This window comes from Ictidomys tridecemlineatus, chromosome X (assembly GCF_052094955.1).
Source record: "Ictidomys tridecemlineatus isolate mIctTri1 chromosome X, mIctTri1.hap1, whole genome shotgun sequence".
Lineage (NCBI taxonomy): Eukaryota > Metazoa > Chordata > Mammalia > Rodentia > Sciuridae > Ictidomys > Ictidomys tridecemlineatus.
The window spans coordinates 72383717-72398314 of NC_135493.1; the positions used below are offsets into that span (position 1 = coordinate 72383717).

At 47.1% G+C, this 14598-nt stretch overlaps 1 long non-coding RNA gene across 1 annotated transcript in view; it reads left to right on the forward strand.

The window, feature by feature from the left end:
- Positions 1-14126, forward strand: part of LOC144371630 (uncharacterized) — a 75572-nt gene extending 61446 nt beyond the window's left edge. Inside the window, exons 2-3 of the long non-coding RNA XR_013431583.1 lie at positions 10038-10102; positions 13348-14126. This is a non-coding gene — a long non-coding RNA (uncharacterized LOC144371630). The remainder of the gene's footprint in view (positions 1-10037; positions 10103-13347) is intronic.
- Positions 14127-14598: the final 472 nt, after the last annotated feature.

Genomic DNA, 14598 nt, shown 5'->3' on the forward strand with positions numbered 1-14598 from the left:
AGTACTGCAAAGAAAGCTATATCATAATTTATTAATTTTTTAACAGTGCTGGGGTCTTGTACATGTTAGGTAACTACTCTGCCATTGAACTATACCCCCACTCCAGTAGTTTCATTGCAGACTCGAAGAGTGATTCTCTAAAAAGAAAAGTAACTTTCGCAGAGTCACCCATGCAGGAAGCAGCAGATCAGGGACTTCAGCCAAGATCTGACCACTAACAGAGTTCATGGCTCCAATCCACTATCTCTTTCAGAGAAAAGGCCAAGGAGTCAGAGGGGCAGATGTCCCATGCCTGGAAGTCCCCAGGTAATGTCTCACAGGGATGTCATGGACAGAAGGAGCCTCAAGGGTGATTTGTTCCTAATCGAGTTCCTCATTTAAAAGATGAGGCCAACAGAACCTAGGAAAGGAGAGGGTTTCATTTGTCAGGGCCATACGCCTATTAAGTGACACAACAGAGACTGGAACATAGAAATAACTCAGATACCGACACCATAGTGTGAGTCCACAGGTGCCAAGAAACCCTTTGACATTTGCATACCAAAATGTTGGTACTTGAGGCTCATTTTGATGTTTTTTTCGTGGAGTAAAGAGACCGCATGTCGGGATTTGGGATGGTCCTGGAACATTCGTGCTGCATAACATTGACCCTGGAACAGTGCCAGTCCTAGGAGCTGGGGTGAAGGGAAGCACTCCTCTTGGATGCTGACATCTTAGACTCAAGATGGCTCCTACAGTTTCATCAAAAAGCAGAAGCTCAGAGGGGGGCAGAGAAGGCATGTCAGGAGTCACTGCAGTGCCACTCAGACAGGGAAAGGGCCCCTGTGTGTGCCTCAGTTCCCTTGCATCAAGTAGAACGAATGGTCCAGTACCTTGGTCTCAGAGGACTTAGACAGATGGACCCAAAGTGGCTGTCCTAGTTGAGGCAACCCTTGCTTTGCCTCTAAACAATGAGCGCGGGGCCTCCTGGGAATTTTGCTTTGAGCTCCACCAATAAGGCAGAATTGTCCTGAAGTCCCTGCCAATCTCTGCCAGATGTCCCCAACCCAGCTCACACACCCAAAGATACATCTTCCCAACTGGGTGCAGGGGAAAAGGTGGGCAAGAGGACCTGTGAGGGACCCCAGGACTCGCTGCCCCAGTGGGCATGTCCCCTGTCTCAGGACCCACCAGGAAGGGAAGCTGGCACTCAACAACCACTCTGCCCCAGAGCAGAGCCCAACCAGGAGATTGTCCTGGTTAGGCCAGTCCAAGCCAACCCCATACAGGCCTGAGGAGGTGACAACCCTATCGACCAGCTCCTCTTGGCCCCCCATTTACATCTTGATTACATTCCTTGGGAAACCGTCCAGGCCACATTCCGCCTGGCAGGCTGCTGGGAAGACCCACAGAGCACTATGGCAACGCTGGAGGGGCCAGGCCTGGCGGCCAGCAAGAGCAAGAGCCGCAGGGCTAGGGAACCTCCCTTCTAGAGCCAGCCTGGATTCTTCAACCGCCTCCAACACCAGCCAGCCCCCACTCCATCCAGAATGCCCCTGCCCCCAGCCCACTCACCCCCTGCCCGGCCCGCAAACCCATGCACACCATGCCCTCTGCAGGGCTTGATGTACTTCCAAGTCCAATGCCCAGCTCCCCAGGCCCTAAAGCCTCTGAGGAGGACTTGGTGCTGCCTCTCCTGAGCAGGCCAGAGCTAGAGCTTTCTAGCTTTTGTTAGTTTTCTCTCCCTTTTGGAAAACACAGTTCTTCATCAGGCCCCCAGTGAGTTACAAAGAGCAAAAATCAAAAAGTTCCTCAGAGTGTTTCCATAGTCATAATTTGGTAGACAATATTTCATTATTTGTGGAACCCAAAAGCACATCCATAGACCTTCTAAATCCTCAGAAAGTTAGATCACCAGCCCCCACCTTTAGCAGCCCTCCCCAATATCCCTTCCCAGTAAAAGCAATGCACCTTCTTATTTGATGCCTGCGCCCCTGGAGGCCCACAGGGCTGTAGGAAAGGCCACGGCACAGAAGGCAGCACAGCTTAGAGCCCCTCCAGCTCCCTCACTGATCTCCCTGTTTGGGAGTCCCCCAATTCCCCCTCACTCCCTTCCTTCCCCCCTCTTTCTTCTCCTCTCCGTCTCTTCCTTCCCATTTTAGCTACAGAAACCTTCCATTAAGCAAAACCCCATGTGAAAGCTCAATGTTCAATCAGGTCACCAGGTGTCATTCTGGTTGAGAAGCAATGGGACTCAACAGTCCCACCTACTGGGCTCCCACTTGTGCTTCAGAGGCCCTGGAAGCATCCTGAAGCATTCCAAGGAATGGAGTTTGAAAACCACCAGGGTTGGCCAGGTGTGGTGGCACACGCCTGTAATCCCAGCAACTGGGGAGGCTGAGGCAGGAGGATTGTGAGGCTTTGGGGATGTGTCTCAGTGGTCAAGTGTCCCTGAGTTCAATCCCTGCTACACACACACACACACACACACACACACACACACACACACACACACTGCGGTTGTCAGCTCGGGCAGTCTAACAATAGGTGCCTTTTCTTGCTCTTAACACATACCCTTCTTCCTTGCTCATCTCCCCTCCCTTCTTCCTTCCTGTCTTTGACCTTCCCCGCTTCTTCCCCCCTCTTTGCCCCTCACACTATGCATGGGCCTTCCTTACAGAGCTCTAGGTCCAGTGTGGCTCTGCTTTTCCTGCCTGGGGTGAGTGGGCAAGGGCTTTTTGCCAGCTCTGGGCTGTAATTTTGGGTCCCTGGCTTGGCCAGACAGTGCTTGCCAGTCACATGAGCAAAGGCCCTGGAGCCAGGCATCCCTGCCCAGACCTTTAAACTGTAATCAAGGCAAGAGTGGTGGCACCAACTGCAAAAGAGAATTGGAGACTTTCTGTTGTTGTCTGGAGGGACTAGGGAAGGTCAAGCACAATGTCAGGTGCAGACACATCCTTGAGTTAAATATCCCTCCCCACTTGCTACATGGTGTGGGACCAGATAATTGAGGGAATTAAGGAACAGAATCCTGATTACATACCAGAGTCCTCAAACCTGCCATCCTGCAATGGAATCCTCCAGAAAGAACCCCCAAAAAAGGGCCCTGTTGAGGCTACAGACAATGGAAGCAAGGATAATTCAAAGCTGAGTGCCGAGGTCTGAGTCCAGAGCCTTCTCTGGCTTCCCTTTCCCCAGCAGGGCTCCAGAGTGACCTAAACTGTCTTCTTTCCTTGGATGCTATGTTCCAGGTACAGTGCTAGACACTGGAGATATAGTTGCAAACGAATAAGCACATATCTCTGTGTCATGTGCTGACTTTCAAGACAGGGAGGACAGAGAGTAAACCAAATGGTTAACTAGAAAATACTATCAGACAGTAAAAATGGAATTAACAAGGGGCATGGGGAAGTAAGGCAGGGGCAACAGAGGGTCAGGAGGGTCTCATCAAGAAGGTGGCATTTAAGCAAAGACTCAAAGGACGTGAGGGAGGAACTTGAGTATATACCCAGGGGAAGAACACTTCAGGCAAAGGCCCTGAAGTGAGCACTTGCTGGTGTGTTTGATAAACAGCCAGTATGGCTGCAGAGAGCCATAGGAAGGGTGGGAGGAGATGAAGACTGAGAGATAAAGGGGAGGAGGAGACCCTATAGGGCCACATGAGTCATTCAAGGAAGTTTAGCTTTTGTTCTGAGTGAGATGGCAGGATTTAGAGGAGGAAGAGGGATGGGATCTGATAGAATTGTGTTAAGACACTCTTTCTAGTTGCTGAGGTCCCAGGGCACTGGGAATATACTGTAGTGATCCAGGCTGGGGAGAATGAGGACTCAGAGCAGGTGGGCGGTATCTAGACATGGTTTGAGATCAGAGCTAAAGAATATGAGGTGGGCATGGGGGACAGGAAGCCCTGGACCAAGGTGTGTGTGTCAAATCCTAGAGCAAGCACAGAGGCTACTGAGCCAGGGCCTGACCCTCCAGGAGGTCACAGTCCAGTGGGGCCTATAGATCCAACAGGATGTGCTGCTGGCACACAATCCCAGGAGGCTGCACAGCATAGGGGGAACACTCTGACCCTGAAATACTGAGAGGCAGAGAGAATCCATCTATAGGGCTGGAGATTGACCAAAATACAGTTGAAGGAGACTGAAGAGTCCTAGATAAGGCAAAAGAAGCAGCATGTCTAGTCTGCGGAAGAGCAGGCTGATTTGTGTATTGAAGTCAGAGTTTGATCTTCTCTTGGGGCTAGATGGAAACTGAAGCTAGCCCCCTGGGGTGGAATGTTACGGTTTGGATGTGAGGTGTCCCCCAAAAGCTCATGTGTGAGACAATGCAAGAAGGTTCAGAGGAGAAATGATTGGGTTGTGGGAGTCTTAACTCAATCATTGAATTAATCCCCTGACAAGATTAACACGGATAGTAACTGAAGGCAGGTAGGGTGTGGCTGGAGGAGGTGGACACTGGGGGCAGGCCTCTGGGGTATATATTTTGTATCTGGTGAGTGGAGTCTCTCTCTTTGTCTCCTGATCATCATGTGAGTTGCCTTCTCCTACAGCGATAGGTCACATAGACCCTGGGAGTCAGGGCCAGTGGCCTGGGGACTGGACTAGCAGTTCAGGCTAGTTTTCCTATCAAATCCATCTCCCCTATCAGATCCCTCTTCCCCTTTCCCCTGGCCAATCCACTCCACTCCTGGATTCCAGTTTCTGCCTCACCTCCAACCCCAAGGAATGGAGATAGCTATCTATGGACTAAGACCTCTGAAACTGTGAGCCCTCAAATAAATTTTTCCTCATGTTAAAAAAAAAAAAAAACTACCCCCCAGGGAAATCCTCTGTGGTGTAATCCCTTGGTAACTGCCTTATTTGTAAGTCAGTCAACAAACATGGATGGACTAAGCTTCCTGAATCAGGCCAGCCAGTCTCTCCTATCATAGAGGACTTAAAGGACTTCTTGGGTTATAAGAGATGGAGTAGAGGTCACCTACAACAATAGGTCATGTAGACCCTGGGAGTCAGGGCTAGTGGCCTGGCAACTGAACTAGCAGCTTGGGCTAGTTTTCCTATCAAATCCATTTCCCCTATCAGATCCCTCTTCCCCTTTCCCCTGGCCAATCCACCCCACTCCCTCATTCTAGGGAGGGCAGGGATGGGAAGCACAGGGCTGTACCAAGTCCTGGGAGAGGAAGGAGCCAAAGTTACTTGGCTTATGCAAGGAGGTCTGTGCTCCTCAGGCCACAGGGATATGAAGGGCTCATGGGTCATACATCATTTAGTTGACCAGTACATGCAGAGGGCCTGTGGATCACCATCTGTAATCATACTTGTAACTGAAAATATTAGTAGCTCCAGATTTCAGAAGACCTGGTACCAACCACGGCAACAGCCATAGCTATCATTTATTAAACTTTTTTACTTGTTAACAGGATTGAACCTAAGGGTGCTTAATCATTGAGCCCTATCCCCAGCCCTTTGTAATTTTAATTTTGAGACAGAGTCTCACTAGGTTGCTTATAGCCTCACTAAATTGCTGAGGCTGGCTTCAAATTTGCAATCCTCCTGCCTCAGCCTCCAGAACACATGGGATTACAAGCTTTTGCATCACCATACCCAGCTATTGAACTTTTCTGTATGCAGGCACTGTGCTAGATACTTTCTGTGTATTATCTCATTTAAAGGACATGACAAACCAGTGAGGTATGTGCTAGCAGTATGCCCATGTCAGAGAGGAGGCAGCTCCCACCCAGAAAAGTTGAGTTCCCAACCCACTGTATGTAACTAGGAAGAAGCAGAGCTGGGATTTGAACACACTGAGAAACATATGCTTATTTTGACTGTGGGCGATTTAACCATGAACTTGGAGTTGCATAACCAACATCCCTTGACTGGTGGTGCTAGGGAAAGAGAGAAGAGGACAGGAGCCCCTCTTCCTAGGACTGTCCTTCCCTCACTTTCCCCAACCATCCTGACCCACCTGCCCTCCCTCCTCACTTTACCTCTTCCTCTTTGCTGGTTCCAATGAGGCAATGGGGGCTGGGGCAAGGGCTCTCCATCAGCCAGATCTAGAGAGGCAAGGCCTGGGGCTGGGGGACCCAGGAGGGGAAACTATTTGGCTTGAAGATCGAGGGGAGAGGGGAGATGGAACAGGGGGCTGTCCTGGGGAAGGAGGATCATGCTCCAGACTTGGGTGAAGCCCCTCAAATTGTAGTGAGGGTCTGACCTGGCTCCAAACCACTGTGGTCTGGCTCCTTCTTGTTAGCAAGGAATGAGGAATTTGAGAAATTACTGGAAGGATGGAGGGAAACAATGAATTTCCTCATCTACACTCAGGGCAGGTTTGGGGTGTAGGGAGGCCTCCCTAAAGGCCCCAAGCCACTGTCCTCAACTCCACATCCACCCTTGCTAACCTTGCATTCCCTAGTCCTGTCAGCCTGTGATGGCTGCCATGATAGGACAATACTTGCCAGGAGCTCAGCAGGATTGAGAGGGGACCCCACAAAGGAGCTCCCAGAGTCAGGTCAGTTGGGGCTCAGCAATGTGGGACTGAGCTGAGGGCTACTTTGGGGACAGCAGGATAAAAGTACATTCTTATGCAACGTTGCTGGAGCCATTTCAGGGATCACGAGTTCAAAGCCAGCCTCAGCAACGGTGAGGCGCTAAGCAACTCAGTGAGACCCTGTCTCTAAATAAAATACAAAATAGGGCTGGGGATGGGGCTCAGTGGTCGAGTACAAAAAAAAAAATTCAGGGAAACTTGCTCAGCTAGGCCCTCAAGGACATGTGCCTCCCGTGCCTCTGAGGGGGGTTAAATACCTGCTGATGAACCAAACTTCCTAGGTTCAAGACTAGACTCTTCTACTTACTATGGGACTTGGGGCAACCTCCTTAGCATCTATGCCTCAGTTTCCTCACTTTAAAAACACAAACAGTGGTGTATCCTTATTAGGCTTTCTTTTTTGGGGGGGGGATGAAATAAATCACAGAAAGCACTTAAAGTGGTGCCTGATGCATAAGAAACATTCACTTAGCTTGACATCATTTCTACAACCCCACCTTTAGGACCAGCCCCATCCCTGCCATCCATTATGACACTGGGCAAGCCAAGGCCCACTCTGCTAGTCCAGTATCTGCCTCTCTTCCCGTCTTCCCTCCAGTCTTACCCTGCTTCTGTGTTCTGGTCCTTCTCTCCTGTCTTGTTTCCAGGCTCTGACTGATAATAGTGTCCCAGTACCAACCTTATCCACCTCTGCTCTGGTCACTGGTGACCTTTCCAGTGCCTTGGGGCCCTTCCAGCTCCATGAAACCCTGGGGACTGGGATTTACCTTGTCTTTGCTGGGCCTCTTCAGGACTAGAGTCCTAGTTCCCCAGCCCCTACTTGGGTTCCACTGCCTGCAGACAGATTTCCAGCTGCTACCCCCTCCATAGCTGTGCCCTGACTGTTGGGCATCACCTGTCCCTGGATTCTGCTGGTTGCTGGTTGCAGGTCCTCACCCCTGCCTGGATGTCTCCCAGACCTCTCCAGAGAGCCTGCTGTGCAGAGGACAGACTCAGTTCCCATCATGCCCTGTGTTGAGACGGGGGAGTGGCAGCACATCACCAGAAGAAGGAAGTTGGGGGTTTCTGTGGCCAAGTTCAATGGCTCCACGCTTAGGTGGGAGCCCTGTGTGCACTTGGCCATCCAGAAGAGCCCTTTGTAGTCACCACTGCCCTATCGTCAGTCTCCCTCCCCTAGGCCCTTTGGGGAGGAGGACTAGGAGGTTGCTCCCCTGCTCTGTCAGCCACATCTAGTTTGTGCTTGGCTCCAGAAGGTAGAGGTCAAGTCTCAGCCACAAAGAGCAAGAAAGAGGAGAGAAGAGGGAGGAGGAGGAAACGGTACTGGAGGAGAGATCAGAGTCCACTGGTGGAGAAGCTCAGGGCAGGGCGCCGGGGAGGGGAGGGGAAGCTAGGCCCGGGGCTATTTCTGTACAATAATACAGGGGAAGAGGGCCAAGCTGACAGGACAGTGATTAGTCTTCAGGGAGCAAAGGCGAAGACTCTGCCGGCGAGCCTGGGGCTGGAGGAGTTGGCCTAGGGCCCAGTCCGGTGGACTGGAGCAATGATTTCAGAGGCCGGGAATCTGAGGCGAGCTGGGCCCAGGGACTAGAGAGCAGGGAAGGTGGGAGTGGGTAAGAGGAGCCAACCATCCTCCCTGCCCCACCTCCAGCACAAGAGGATGGGAAGTGGGGTGTGACAGGCCTGCCCCAGCTCTCTGTCTGCCACCATGGGGTTATCTGGCTGGGCGTGGGGGCAGAGGTTCTGAAATGCACACTTCCTGGGCTCTGGCCTGTGAGGGAGATGGCGTGAGAAAGAGGCAGGAACACAAGGCTCGGAAACCTCAGGGGAAGAGTCAAGCCGTCATTTTCTTTCCCACGGGATCTCCAGTCATGGGGGTGAGGAGAGGGAGTGTTAGAGGGTCAGGTCACGGGGAGGAGCAGGGAAGTCACATTTACCAAGTACCAATTCTATTTTGTGCCTCTTGCCATACATTAGCACGTAGATGCTTCCTGAAAACCAGGTGAGGGAACAGTGATTCATATTTACATCAAGGAAACTGAGGTTCAGAGAGGTGAAGTGATTTGCCAAGCGTCATGCAGCTACAGAGGCGAGTAGTCAGCAAATACAGAACTGTCATGCTCCAAAGCCTGGCTTTAGAAGCGATATTGCAAAGTGAGGGGCCACAAGTCCAGGCTTTGATCTAAGACTGCCTGGCTTTGTGTCTACTACCTGTTCCCTGCCAGCTGTATGACCTTAGGCAAGTGACTTCATCTCTCAGCCTCAATTTCTCATCTGTAAAGTGGAGCTAACAATAGAATTACCTTCAAGCTAGGCCCAATGGTGCATATTTGTAATCTCAGAGCCCTGGGAGGCTGAGGCAGGAGGATTGCAAGTTCAAGGCCAACCTGGGCAACTTAGTAAGACCCTTTGGCAAAATAAAAAACAAAAAGGACTTAGGACATGGCTCAGTGATAAAGTACCCCTTGGTTTAAGTCCCCTGTGTACACACACACACACACACACACACACACACACACACACACATAGTATATTCTTAACATTGTTATGAAGAGTAAACAAATTAATATGTATAAAACATCTAGAACAGTGCCTGGTACACAATAACCCATTGCTAAGAAGCATGAAATGAGTATTTTTCTTCTGTCCTTCATAGATCTCCTTAGAGGAAAGAGTGTGAGCAAGGCAAAAGAACTATGTGGGGAAAATACAGGGCAGAGGGTCACTCTAATTCCCTTAGAATTGGAGTCCTCCCACATTTGGACAATAGTATCAGGAGTCTTCCAACCAGAAGCTCGTGTGACCCAGCAATTGCACTTCTGGGAATTCATCCTAAGGAAATAATGGGTCAAGAGAGCAAAGATGTACGTACCAGGATGTTCATTGCCAGGCTGTTTATTATAGTGAAAAAAAGCAGCTTGCTTTAATGAATTATGCTGAATTCATACACAGCAGCCATTAAAAACAACAATGTCACTGTTTTAAAAATATCAATTCAGAAAGAGATTCCTGATATAGTTAGTTGTTAAGAGAATAAAAGCAGGTAAGTACAGTTTGAGAGAGGAGATACTGGAGGGACAAGGTTGGGGAGGAGAACAACTCCATCTTATTTATGGAGCACATAAAATTGTTTACTGTGGACATTCGTTACTTTTTTAATGAGAAGAAAACAAGCAGTAAAACAATTTCCACTTGGGGGGAAAGAAAAAAAAACCTTAAAGGTTTAGAATGTCCAGCTAGGAAGCAGTCATGAGCCTGGAATGGCTGGGCCTTCAAAGGAGGATCTCTCTGCTCCTTTGGGAGTGGGCCCAACATTTTATCCTCTTCCATCCTTCTCCCTGCCAAGAAGCAGGGGTCGGGTAGGGAGCAAAAGGGCCTGGTGGGGTCAGACATACCCCACCAGGTCTGTGGTATTCAACAGGCTGGCATTTGCTGTTAAAACAGTTTCAAAACCACTGGCCAACGAGCCCTTCCATGTTCTTCTGCTCATTTATTCATTCACTCAACAGGTATTTTTTGAGCATGTGCTCTGTGCCTGGACTATGTGATGCAACTGGAGTCCTACAGACAAAGAGTAAGTGTTCAATAAATAGACAAAAAAGTTTGTTGTCTTGGAGCTTGTGTTTTAGTGAAGGTACACAGGTAATTCACGAGACAGATTGTATGAAAAGTCTACTAGATGATGAGAACTATACAGACAAATCAAACAGGAAGAGAGAAGAGTGAATATGGGATTTGGGGGTGGGGTGTGCCATTAAAAGTAGAGGAAAACCCAGTGTAATCCCAAAGCTTGGGAGGCTGAGGCAGGAGGATCCCAAGTTCAAAGCCAGCCTCAGCAATTTAGCAAGGCCCTAAGCAACTTAGTGAGATCCTTTCTCAAAATAAAAATTAAAAAGGACTGGGGATGCTGCTGCTCAGTGGTTAAGCACCCCTGGATCCAATCCCCAATACCAAAAAATAAAATTAAATTAAAAAAGAAAGAAGAAGGAAAATCAAAAAAAGTCAAGGAAATTTGAAGTCAACTCTTGAAGCAGTTATAGGAACAAGCCATGGAGAAAGAGTAGTCCAACCAGAGGGAACAGCAATTACAACAGCCCTGAGGCAGGAGGGGTGTTTGATGGGCTGAATGAAGTACAGAAAAGATGCCAAATAGGCAATAGGATTAGTGAAGTAGAGAGTACTAGATGAATTTGGAGAAGAAATGAACATTAAAGGGGGTAGGATTGGGCAAGCTATGGTGAGGTTTTGGCTTTTACCCTGAATGAAATGGGGAGACAGGACAAGGTTTTCAGTAGATAAATGACAATCACTTGCTTAGGTTTGAACAGGATCACTTTGTCAGATGACATGCATATAGGCTGAAAGGAGAAGGGTCAAAGAGAGAAGTTGGGGACTGACTAGGAAGCTACAACAGTCATCTAGATGAGAGATAATGTTGGCTTCAACCAGAGTGGCAGTGAAATTGAGAGAAGTAATTGCTAACATAGTCCCTTTTTGCTCTGACCTATTAGGTCTGGAATCTTCATCACATGCCGAACAAGCTAATGCAGTCATTTTGTTTTAGTAAGAATAAGGCATACAGTGTGTGTCACTATAGAAATATCCTTCTTAGTCCTGAAGATCTTTGTATTGTGTTACCTGCTACATCTCCAGTGCCTACAATACTGTTTGGTGCTCACTTGGCACTTAGTGAATGAATGAATGAATGATGAATGAATGAATGAATGAAGGCATTAACTGTCTAGATAAGGTACCTAGGACTTGGACTGAAGGTGGGAGGAGGAGAAGGTAATGTTGGCTCAGAACACACATGCAGGTGTATCTGATCCCTTCCTCTCTCTGCCTGGCTGAATGTGAGTGTCAACATTAGTATTCGTAATTTTGGGCCATTTCAAAAAATGAACCCACTTACGAAGAATCACTCTCATTTTATTTAAGAGAAGGGATGCAAGCCCCGGGAAATGGATAGAGTTCCTGATTTGGGGACAAATGGAGTCCAAAGCTTTGGCCCATGTCAGTTCTAGAAAACCAGAAGCACTAGCTTTTCACTTTGCTCTTTTGGCACAACCCTTCCAGCTCTTCTAGAAGCTTCATTCCCATTCAACAGCATGTCTTCCCAATCTCTTTGCCCTCCTGCCTGCTGATTCTTCCAGGGCTATCCACTAGTCCTCTGATTACTTTGAAATCCTCACTGCATTCAATGGAAACTCCTCTTAATCTTGAAACATCCCAAATCTTCTTTATTAAGCGATACCCTAATTCTCCGCAGACCCTATCCCTCTCATCTCTGTAGTCTGATATGGAAGCTTAACTTTCCCTCTAGCTCAAGAGAAGGGTAGATTGACTGACTCAGACCCTGGATAGCCCATTTTCCTTCTTTATCATCTATAGGTACATCATAAATCATTATTAAGGTAACCTGGGGAAGGTCTTGCAAAGTTTAATCAAGCACAGTGCAAATAAGAGAGGGAAGAAATAGCATCTCCGCTGTTGTTTCATTGCACACCTCAGTCCTTCTAGTTTAAACACGGCAGATAGATAAATATTCTAAATGGAACTAGTGCTGTTTCTTCCCTCAAAGTCCCACCAAAATGGCAGCACAGAGGTTTTGAAAGGTCCTTCAGTTAAAAGACTAAGGCAGAAGGATAGAGACAAATGCTACAAAAGATTGGGAGCGGGACTGAGGTTGTGGCTCAGTGGTAGAGCACTTGCCTAGCATGTGTGAGGCACTGGGTTCCATCCTCAGCACCACATAAGAATAGATAAATAAAGTTCCATCTATGATTAAATATATAGTATATAATTTTATATACATATAATTGTATATGACTGGGAGCTGAAAAATAGGTATGAAAATTGAAGAAAGAGGAAACCCAAGTTGGCAGTGCAGGGAGCTCAGAAGCAGACCAATTTATTCAACAAACCTCAGAAACATTCAGGAATGAGGCACACCAGCTATCTCTGAGAGCAGGAGTGTATTTGGACTGAAAACAAGTGGTGTGGTTTAAAGTTTGTATGAGAAAAATTAGACCTCCAAACTTCTTCTCCCAGATGGACAGAACACTGGAGACCTTTGTCCCAGAAAGGCTGGACATAGAGATACCAAGCACGTTGCAGAGATCACTGCAGCAGAAGAAAAGGATGGTCCACATGCTACACAGCAAGGTGTTCATGCCCCCCACTCAGCTCCAGGAACATATGCAGCTGTGACTCTCTGTTCCCCTGACAGAGACTGGAGTCTTCCTCTCTGGGGAATAATATTTGGGAGTCCCCTAAAAAGTCCAGGAAATTCTAGCTGTGCCTGGTAGCACACACCTGTAATCCTGGCTACTAGGAAGCTTGAGGCAGGAGGATCACAAGTTCAAGGCCAGCCTCAGTAACTTAGTGAGACCCGGTATCAAAATTTAAAAAATAGAATAAAAAGGGTTCTGGTTGTAGCTCAGCAGTAGAGTACACCTGGGTTCAATTTCCAGTACCCCCCAAAATCAAAACTGACAAAAGTCCAGGAAACTCACTCTGCTGTGTCCAGTTGAAAACCCCTACAATCTGCATACAGAATTGCAATAAGCTTTTAGTTCTTCACTCTTAGAAATGAGTGGACAGTTAAGGATGACCAGACATTTGAGGAAATCCTTTAATGTGGAAGACAAAGACTAAGACAAACAGAAAATTTAATTCAGAGGAAGTAGACACAAAGCAGGGAACAGAATAAAACTAAACACAAACAACTACGACATCTCCATGGCTTGCAACAACAAAGAGTGACCTTTTACTCATGCCATATATTATCTGCATGTCTCTTCTGTTGTCTTCCCTCAGGATCCAAACCAAAGAAGCAGCTTCCATCTGAGGTATCATCAGGCTCCTAGCAGACGGGAAAGCAAGATGAAGGCATTGCACAGTGACTCTCAATGCTTCTGCTCAAAAGTAGAACATATCTCTTCCACTCATATTTCATTGACCAAAACAAGTGATGTGTCCAAATCTGATGTTTGCAGTGCAGAAAATATTATTCTGCTGCATAGACAGTCCTGATAGACAGGATAGAAAACTCTTTAGCAATACCAGAATCTACAGGAATCCATAGAACAAAAACAGGAGGCAAAGAGAAAAGAGAGGAGAATTAACAAATTGTCAATATGATAAGATAAAAGCAAAATTAAATAAATTATGAGCTCGAGGGTGCACAACTATAATACCAGCTAACCAGGATGCTAAGGCAGGAGGGTCACAGGATTGAGGCCAGCCTGGGCAACTGAGTGAGATTCTGTCTCAAAATATAAAATAAAAATGATTGGGGATATAGCTCAGTAGTAAAGTGCCGTTGAATTCAATGATTCAATTCCCAGTACTGAATGTGTGTGTGTGTGTGTGTGTGTGTATGTGTGTGTGTGTGTGTATGTGTGTAGTTGATGGCAAATAGACAAAAGTACAAAGAAATGGAAAATAAATAAAATTAAAAGAAGGCTCCAAGAGGCTCAATATGTGAATTAAAGTAATACAATGGAGGGGGAAAAAAAACAAAGACAAGAGAGAGTAGGAAAATATTAATGAAATAATTCAACAACATTCCTCTTAGTGAAAGGACAAATGTTTCTGAAATGAGAGGGCACAATAAGCACACTAGATAAAAAAGACAAATAACAGGGCACGTTTTGGTGAAATTTTAGTATACTTTACAAAGCGGCCCTAAAGGTTCCCAAAGAAAAGCAAGTGTATGAATCAGAATAGCATCAAACTCCTCAACCACACACTGGAAGTTAGAAGATAATGGATCAGTGTCCTTGAATGTTTTACAGTAAATGGTTTGCAACGTAGAATTTTATACTCAAATGACCAATAAAGTGTGAGGATAAAACAAAGACATGTTCAGATGGAAAGGTTCTCAAGACATATACTTTGCATGCAGCCCTCTCAAGAAGCTATTAGAGGATCTGATCTGTTAAAATGAAGATTGAGATACTTCCTACCATCTTTCCATGACAACATAATGATGTGCATGAATGTCGTGGCTGATGCTCTCAAAGGCATCAAAAAAGGGAGCTGTGCATGGTGGCACACATCTGTAAT